Source organism: Puntigrus tetrazona, chromosome 9, assembly GCF_018831695.1.
Source record: "Puntigrus tetrazona isolate hp1 chromosome 9, ASM1883169v1, whole genome shotgun sequence".
NCBI lineage: Eukaryota > Metazoa > Chordata > Actinopteri > Cypriniformes > Cyprinidae > Puntigrus > Puntigrus tetrazona.
Window position 1 is genome coordinate 5,408,077 of NC_056707.1, and position 7,500 is coordinate 5,415,576.

At 44.8% G+C, this 7,500-nt stretch overlaps 15 non-coding genes across 15 annotated transcripts; all 15 read left to right on the forward strand.

Moving 5' to 3' along the window:
* The first annotated feature begins 172 nt into the window (after nucleotides 1-172).
* trnar-ccu lies at nucleotides 173-245 on the forward strand. Its single transcript has one exon. It is a non-coding gene; the product is annotated as a tRNA-Arg (tRNA).
* Nucleotides 246-907: 662 nt separating this feature from the next.
* trnar-ccu lies at nucleotides 908-980 on the forward strand. The gene has a single exon. It is a non-coding gene; the product is annotated as a tRNA-Arg (tRNA).
* An 810-nt stretch (nucleotides 981-1,790) lies between these two features.
* On the forward strand, nucleotides 1,791-1,863 carry trnar-ccu. The gene has a single exon. It is a non-coding gene; the product is annotated as a tRNA-Arg (tRNA).
* A 1,434-nt stretch (nucleotides 1,864-3,297) lies between these two features.
* On the forward strand, nucleotides 3,298-3,370 carry trnar-ccu. The gene has a single exon. It is a non-coding gene; the product is annotated as a tRNA-Arg (tRNA).
* A 1,085-nt stretch (nucleotides 3,371-4,455) lies between these two features.
* Nucleotides 4,456-4,527, forward strand: trnam-cau. The gene has a single exon. It is a non-coding gene; the product is annotated as a tRNA-Met (tRNA).
* Nucleotides 4,528-4,678: 151 nt separating this feature from the next.
* On the forward strand, nucleotides 4,679-4,751 carry trnar-ccu. The gene has a single exon. It is a non-coding gene; the product is annotated as a tRNA-Arg (tRNA).
* Nucleotides 4,752-5,144: 393 nt separating this feature from the next.
* trnam-cau lies at nucleotides 5,145-5,216 on the forward strand. Its single transcript has one exon. It is a non-coding gene; the product is annotated as a tRNA-Met (tRNA).
* A 147-nt stretch (nucleotides 5,217-5,363) lies between these two features.
* Nucleotides 5,364-5,436, forward strand: trnar-ccu. The gene has a single exon. It is a non-coding gene; the product is annotated as a tRNA-Arg (tRNA).
* Nucleotides 5,437-5,631: 195 nt separating this feature from the next.
* Nucleotides 5,632-5,703, forward strand: trnam-cau. The gene has a single exon. It is a non-coding gene; the product is annotated as a tRNA-Met (tRNA).
* A 125-nt stretch (nucleotides 5,704-5,828) lies between these two features.
* trnam-cau lies at nucleotides 5,829-5,900 on the forward strand. The gene has a single exon. It is a non-coding gene; the product is annotated as a tRNA-Met (tRNA).
* A 148-nt stretch (nucleotides 5,901-6,048) lies between these two features.
* trnar-ccu lies at nucleotides 6,049-6,121 on the forward strand. The gene has a single exon. It is a non-coding gene; the product is annotated as a tRNA-Arg (tRNA).
* Nucleotides 6,122-6,536: 415 nt separating this feature from the next.
* On the forward strand, nucleotides 6,537-6,609 carry trnar-ccu. The gene has a single exon. It is a non-coding gene; the product is annotated as a tRNA-Arg (tRNA).
* A 194-nt stretch (nucleotides 6,610-6,803) lies between these two features.
* On the forward strand, nucleotides 6,804-6,875 carry trnam-cau. The gene has a single exon. It is a non-coding gene; the product is annotated as a tRNA-Met (tRNA).
* A 126-nt stretch (nucleotides 6,876-7,001) lies between these two features.
* trnam-cau lies at nucleotides 7,002-7,073 on the forward strand. Its single transcript has one exon. It is a non-coding gene; the product is annotated as a tRNA-Met (tRNA).
* A 147-nt stretch (nucleotides 7,074-7,220) lies between these two features.
* On the forward strand, nucleotides 7,221-7,293 carry trnar-ccu. Its single transcript has one exon. It is a non-coding gene; the product is annotated as a tRNA-Arg (tRNA).
* Nucleotides 7,294-7,500: the final 207 nt, after the last annotated feature.

A 7,500-nucleotide genomic window follows, 5' to 3' on the forward strand; every position in this document is an offset into this window, starting at 1 on the left:
GATGGATCGAAACCATCCTCTGCTAATTTGCTTTACCTTCTTTACAGTTCTGAATTGCGCAGTGAAATAGTTGGTGAATTCAGAGCTTATGCTCATCTAGAAGACTCTTTCTTTGTCAAAGGAAGTCTGTGTAGGAAAAAAATTAATTGGACAACTGAGTAGCAGCATGTCTGCCCCAGTGGCCTAATGGATAAGGCACTGGCCTCCTAAGCCAGGGATTGTGGGTTCGAGTCCCATCTGGGGTGTGCTACCGCAGAGGCAGACTTATCTGGGTCACTAACGCAGAGGTTGATGGATAGAAAACATCACCTGCTAATAGGTTTTATCTTCTGTACATGTCTAAGCTACCGCAGGCCAGTTGTTAAATAACAATAGAATAGGTGGTGATTTCAGAGCTTGTGCTCATCTAGAAGACTGTTTTAAAGCGCATTTGAATAACAGCAGAGTGGCGCAGCGGAAGCGTGCTGGGCCCATAACCCAGAGGTCGATGGATGGAAACCATCCTCTGCTAAAAGGTTTTATCTTCTCTACATGCCTGAGCAACTGCAGGCTTTTTGTAAAAAAAAAAAAATTGCCATTAGACTGTGATTTCATAGCATGTGTTAATTCAGAAGGCTCTTTCAATCGAAACCATCCGCACATGTGCATGCCTGAAAAGCTTAAAAAAAAAAAAATGGCATTAGACTGTGCATAGCGTTAATTCAGAAGGCTCTTTCAGCGCATAACCCAGAGGTCGATGGATCGAAACCATCCTCTGCTAATTTGCTTTACCTTCTTTACAGTTCTGATTTGTGCAGTAAAATAGTTGGTGAATTCAGAGATTATGCTCATCTACAAGACTCTTTCTTTGTCAAAGGAAGTCTGTGTAAGAAAAAATTTAATTGGACAACTGAGTAGCAGCATGTCTGCCCCAGTGGCCTAATGGATAAGGCACTGGCCTCCTAAGCCAGGGATTGTGGGTTCGAGTCCCATCTGGGGTGTGCTACCGCAGAGGCAGACTTATCTGGGTCAGTAACGCAGAGGTTGATGGCTAGAAAACATCACCTGCTAATAGGTTTTACCTTCTGTACAGGTCCAAGCTACCGCAGGCCAGCTGTTAAACAACAAGAGAATAGGTGGTGATTTCAGAGCTTGTGCTCATCTAGAAGACTGTTTTAAAGCTCATTTGAATAACAGCAGAGTGGCGCAGCGGAAGGCGTGCTGGGCCCATAACCCAGAGGTCGATGGATCGAAACCATCCTCTGCTAAAAGCTTTTATCTTCTCTACATGCCTGAGCAACTGCAGGCTTTTTGTAAAAAAAAAAATTGCCATTAGACTGTGATTTCATAGCATGTGTTAATTCAGAAGGCTCTTTCAACGCACATGTGCAAAACAGCAGAGTGGTGCAGCGGAAGCGTGCTGGGCCCATAACCCAGAGGTCGATGGATGGAAACCATCCTCTGCTAAAAGGTTTTATCTTATCTACATGCCTGAGCAACTGCAGGCTTTTGTAAAAAAAAAAATTGCCATTAGACTGTGATTTCATAGCATGTGTTAATTCAGAAGGCTCTTTCAACGCACATGTGCAAAACAGCAGAGTGGCGCAGCGGAAGCGTGCTGGGCCCATAACCCAGAGGTCGATGGATCGAAACCATCCTCTGCTAATTTGCTTTACCTTCTTTACAGTTCTGATTTGTGCAGTAAAATAGTTGGTGAATTCAGAGATTATGCTCATCTACAAGACTCTTTCTTTGTCAAAGGAAGTCTGTGTAAGAAAAATTTAATTGGACAACTGAGTAGCAGCATGTCTGCCCCAGTGGCCTAATGGATAAGGCACTGGCCTCCTAAGCCAGGGATTGTGGGTTCGAGTCCCATCTGGGGTGTGCTACCGCAGAGGCAGACTTATCTGGGTCAGTAAAGCAGAGGTTGATGGCTAGAAAACATCACCTGCTAATAGGTTTTACCTTCTGTACAGGTCCAAGCTACCGCAGGCCAGCTGTTAAACAACAAGAGAATAGGTGGTGATTTCAGAGCTTGTGCTCATCTGGAAGACTGTTTTAAAGCTCATTTGAATAACAGCAGAGTGGCGCAGCGGAAGCGTGCTGGGCCCATAACCCAGAGGTCGATGGATCGAAACCATCCTCTAAAAAAAGTTTTTTTATCTTCTCTACATGCCTGAGCAACTGCAGGCTTTTGTAAAAAAAATGCCATTAGACTGTGATTTCATAGCATGTGTTAATTCAGAATACAACATGTGCAAAAAACAGCAGAGTGGCGCTAAGACAGCGTGCTGGGCCCATAACCCAGAGGTGATGGATAGAAACCATCCTCTGCTAGGGAGCTTTACCTTCTTTACAGTTCTGAACCCAGTGTGCAAACTAGTGCAAACAGTGCAAAGACATAATTAGTGCAAGGCAAAGACATCTTAGTGCAAGAACACAAAAACAAACAGCAATAAAATGGAAGGTTCACAATAAAGATGGATGCAAGAATGTTTATGGACAGGAAGTAGGTGTGGTTATTGAGGAGTCTGATGGCCTGTGGAAAGAAACTATTCAGCAGTCTGGCTGTGAGGCCCGACTGCTCCGGCACCTTTTTCCAGATGGAAGGAGGTGGGATTTCAGAGGTGTGTGTTTGAGTCCCATCTATAAGACTTTGCGGATGCAGCGTGTTGTGTGATGTAACAGCAGAGTGGCGCAGAGACGCAAGATCTTTGCTGGGCCCATAACCCAGAGGTTGATGGATAGAAACCATCTCTGCTAAAAGGTTTTATCTTCTCACACAGGCAGTGATGCAGCTGCAGGCTTTTGTTAAAATAGTCCCAATAGAGAATAGTCAGGATGGTGATTTCAGAGCTTGTGCTCATTCAGAAGACTGGCGCTGCTGGGCTTTTGAATAACAGCAGAGTGGTGCAGTGAAGCGTGCTGGGCCCATAAGCCAGAGGTCGATGGATTGAAACCATCCTCTGCTAAAAGCTTTTATCTTCTCTACATGCCTGAGCAACTGCAGGCTTTTTGTAAAAAAAAAAATTGCCATTAGACTGTGATTTCATAGCATGTGTTAATTCAGAAGGCTCTTTCAATGCTCTTGTGCAAAACAGCAGAGTGGCGCAGCGGAAGCGTGCTGGGCCCATAACCCAGAGGTCGATGGATCGAAACCATCCTCTGCTAATTTGCTTTACCTTCTTTACAGTTCTGAATTGCGCAGTGAAATAGTTGGTGAATTCAGAGCTTATGCTCATCTACAAGACTCTTTCTTTGTCAAAGGAAGTCTGTGTAGGAAAAAAATTAATTGGACAACTGAGTAGCAGCATGTCTGCCCCAGTGGCCTAATGGATAAGGCACTGGCCTCCTAAGCCAGGGATTGTGGGTTCGAGTCCCATCTGGGGTGTGCTACCGCAGAGGCAGACTTATCTGGGTCAGTAACGCAGAGGTTGATGGATAGAAAACATCACCTGCTAATAGGTTTTATCTTCTGTACATGTCTAAGCTACCGCAGGCCAGTTGTTAAATAACAATAGAATAGGTGGTGATTTCAGAGCTTGTGCTCATCTAGAAGACTGTTTTAAAGCTCATTTGAATAACAGCAGAGTGGCGCAGCGGAAGCGTGCTGGGCCCATAACCCAGAGGTCGATGGATCGAAACCATCCTCTGCTAAAAGCTTTTATCTTCTCTACATGCCTGAGCAACTGCAGGCTTTTTGTAAAAAAAAAATTGCCATTAGACTGTGATTTCATAGCATGTGTTAATTCAGAAGGCTCTTTCAACGCACATGTGCAAAACAGCAGAGTGGCGCAGCGGAAGCGTGCTGGGCCCATAACCCAGAGGTCGATGGATCGAAACCATCCTCTGCTAATTTGCTTTACTTTCTTTATCTTCTCTACATGCCTGAGCAACTGCAGGCTTTCTTTGTAAAAAATTATTGCCATTAGACTGTGATTTCATAGCATGTGTTAATTCAGAAGGCTCTTTGAATTCACTTGTGCAAAACAGCAGAGTGGTGCAAAACAGCAGAGTGGCCAGCTGTTAAACAAAAAGAGCATAGCTGTGAGAGCTTGTGCATCTGGGCTGTTTTAAAGCTCATGCAAAACCAGAGAGGCAGAGTGATGGGCCCATAACCCAGAGGTCGATGGATCGAAACCATCCTCTGCTAAAAGGTTTTATCTTCTCTACATGCCTGAGCAACTGCAGGCTTTTTGTAAAAAAAAAATTGCCATTAGACTGTGATTTCATAGCATGTGTTAATTCAGAAGGCTCTTTCAACGCACATGTGCAAAACAGCAGAGTGGCGCAGCGGAAGCGTGCTGGGCCCATAACCCAGAGGTCGATGGATCGAAACCATCCTCTGCTAAAAGCTTTTATCTTCTCTACATGCCTGAGCAACTGCAGGCTTTTTGTAAAAAAAAATTGCCATTAGACTGTGATTTCATAGCATGTGTTAATTCAGAAGGCTCTTTCAGTGCAAATGTGCAAAACAGCAGAGTGGCGCAGCGGAAGCGTGCTGGGCCCATAACCCAGAGGTCGATGGATCGAAACCATCCTCTGCTAATGTGCTTTACCTTCTTTACAGTTCTGAAATTGAATTGCAGTGAAATAGTTGGTGAATTCAGAGCTTATGCTCATCTACAAGACTCTTTCTTTGTCAAAGGAAGTCTGTGTAAGAAAAAAATTATTTGGACAACTGAGTAGCAGCATGTCTGCCCCAGTGGCCTAATGGATAAGGCACTGGCCTCCTAAGCCAGGGATTGTGGGTTCGAGTCCCATCTGAGGTGTGCTTCTGCAGAGGCAAAACTTTGCTGGGTCAGTAACGCAGAGGTTGATGGATAGAAAACATCACCTGCTAATAGGTTTTACCTTCTGTACAGGTCCAAGCTACACTGCAGGCCAGCTGTTAAACAACAAGAGAATAGGTGGTGATTTCAGAGCTTGTGCTCATCTAGAAGACTGTTTTAAAGCTCATTTGAATAACAGCAGAGTGGCGCAGCGGAAGCGTGCTGGGCCCATAACCCAGAGGTCGATGGATGGAAACCATCCTCTGCTAAAAGGTTTTATCTTCTCTACATGCCTGAGCAACTGCAGGCTTTTTGTAAAAAAAAATGCCATTAGACTGTGATTTCATAGCATGTGTTAATTCAGAAGGCTCTTTCAACGCACATGTGCAAAACAGCAGAGTGGCGCAGCGGAAGCGTGCTGGGCCCATAACCCAGAGGTCGATGGATCGAAACCATCCTCTGCTAATTTGCTTTACCTTCTTTACAGTTCTGAATTGCGCAGTGAAATAGTTGGTGAATTCAGAGCTTATGCTCATCTACAAGACTCTTTCTTTGTCAAAGGAAGTCTGTGTAAGAAAAAAATTAATTGGACAACTGAGTAGCAGCATGTCTGCCCCAGTGGCCTAATGGATAAGGCACTGGCCTCCTAAGCCAGGGATTGTGGGTTCGAGTCCCATCTGGGGTGTGCTTCTGCAGAGGCAAAACTTTGCTGGGTCAGTAACGCAGAGGTTGATGGATAGAAAACATCACCTGCTAATAGGTTTTACCTTCTGTACAGGTCCAAGCTACCGCAGGCCAGCTGTTAAACAACAAGAGAATAGGTGGTGATTTCAGAGCTTGTGCTCATCTAGAAGACTGTTTTAAAGCTCATTTGAATAACAGCAGAGTGGCGCAGCGGAAGCGTGCTGGGCCCATAACCCAGAGGTCGATGGATCGAAACCATCCTCTGCTAAAAGCTTTTATCTTCTCTACATGCCTGAGCAACTGCAGGCTTTTTGTAAAAAAAAATTGCCATTAGACTGTGATTTCATAGCATGTGTTAATTCAGAAGGCTCTTTCAACGCACATGTGCAAAACAGCAGAGTGGCGCAGCGGAAGCGTGCTGGGCCCATAACCCAGAGGTCGATGGATCGAAACCATCCTCTGCTAATGTGCTTTACCTTCTTTACAGTTCTGAGCAACTGCAGTGAAATAGTTGGTGAATTCAGAGCTTATGCTCATCTACAAGACTCTTTCTTTGTCAAAGGAAGTCTGTGTAAGAAAAAAATTATTTGGACAACTGAGTAGCAGCATGTCTGCCCCAGTGGCCTAATGGATAAGGCACTGGCCTCCTAAGCCAGGGATTGTGGGTTCGAGTCCCATCTGAGGTGTGCTTCTGCAGAGGCAAAACTTTGCTGGTTCAGTAATGCAGAGGTTGATGGATAGAAAACATCACCTGCTAATAGGTTTTACCTTCTGTACATGTCTAAGCTACCGCAGGCCAGTTGTTAAACAAAAAGAGAATAGGTGGTGATTTCAGAGCTTGTGCTCATCTAGAAGACTGTTTTAAAGCTCATTTGAATAACAGCAGAGTGGCGCAGTGAAGCGTGCTGGGCCCATAACCCAGAGGTCGATGGATCGAAACCATCCTCTGCTAATTTGCTTTACCTTCTTTACAGTTCTGAATTTGCTGCAGTGAAATAGTTGGTGAATTCAGAGCTTACGCTCATCTAGAAGACTCTTTCTTTGTTAAAGGAAGTCTGTGTAGGAAAAAAATTAATTGGACAACTGAGTAGCAGCATGTCTGCCCCAGTGGCCTAATGGATAAGGCACTGGCCTCCTAAGCCAGGGATTGTGGGTTCGAGTCCCATCTGGGGTGTGCTACTGCAGAGGCAGACTTTGCTGGGTCAGTAACGCAGAGGTTGATGGATAGAAAACATCACCTGCTAATAGGTTTTACCTTCTGTACATGTCCAAGCTACCGCAGGCCAGTTGTTAAATAACAAGAGAATAGGTGGTGATTTCAGAGCTTGTGCTCATCTAGAAGACTGTTTTAAAGCTCATTTGAATAACAGCAGAGTGGCGCAGCGGAAGCGTGCTGGGCCCATAACCCAGAGGTCGATGGATCGAAACCATCCTCTGCTAAAAGCTTTTATCTTCTCTACATGCCTGAGCAACTGCAGGCTTTTTTTAAAAAAAAAATTGCCATTAGACTGTGATTTCATAGCATGTGTTAATTCAGAAGGCTCTTTCAACGCACATGTGCAAAACAGCAGAGTGGCGCAGCGGAAGCGTGCTGGGCCCATAACCCAGAGGTCGATGGATCGAAACCATCCTCTGCTAATTTGCTTTACCTTCTTTACAGTTCTGAATTGCGCAGTGAAATAGTTGGTGAATTCAGAGCTTATGCTCATCTACAAGACTCTTTCTTTGTCAAAGGAAGTCTGTGTAAGAAAAAATTTAATTGGACAACTGAGTAGCAGCATGTCTGCCCCAGTGGCCTAATGGATAAGGCACTGGCCTCCTAAGCCAGGGATTGTGGGTTCGAGTCCCATCTGAGGTGTGCTTCTGCAGAGGCAAAACTTTGCTGGGTCAGTAACGCAGAGGTTGATGGATAGAAAACATCACCTGCTAATAGGTTTTACCTTCTGTACAGGTCCAAGCTACTGCAGGCCAGTTGTTAAACAACAAGAGAATAGGTGGTGATTTCAGAGCTTGTGCTCATCTAGAAGACTGTTTTAAAGCTCATTTGAATAACAGCAGAGTGGCG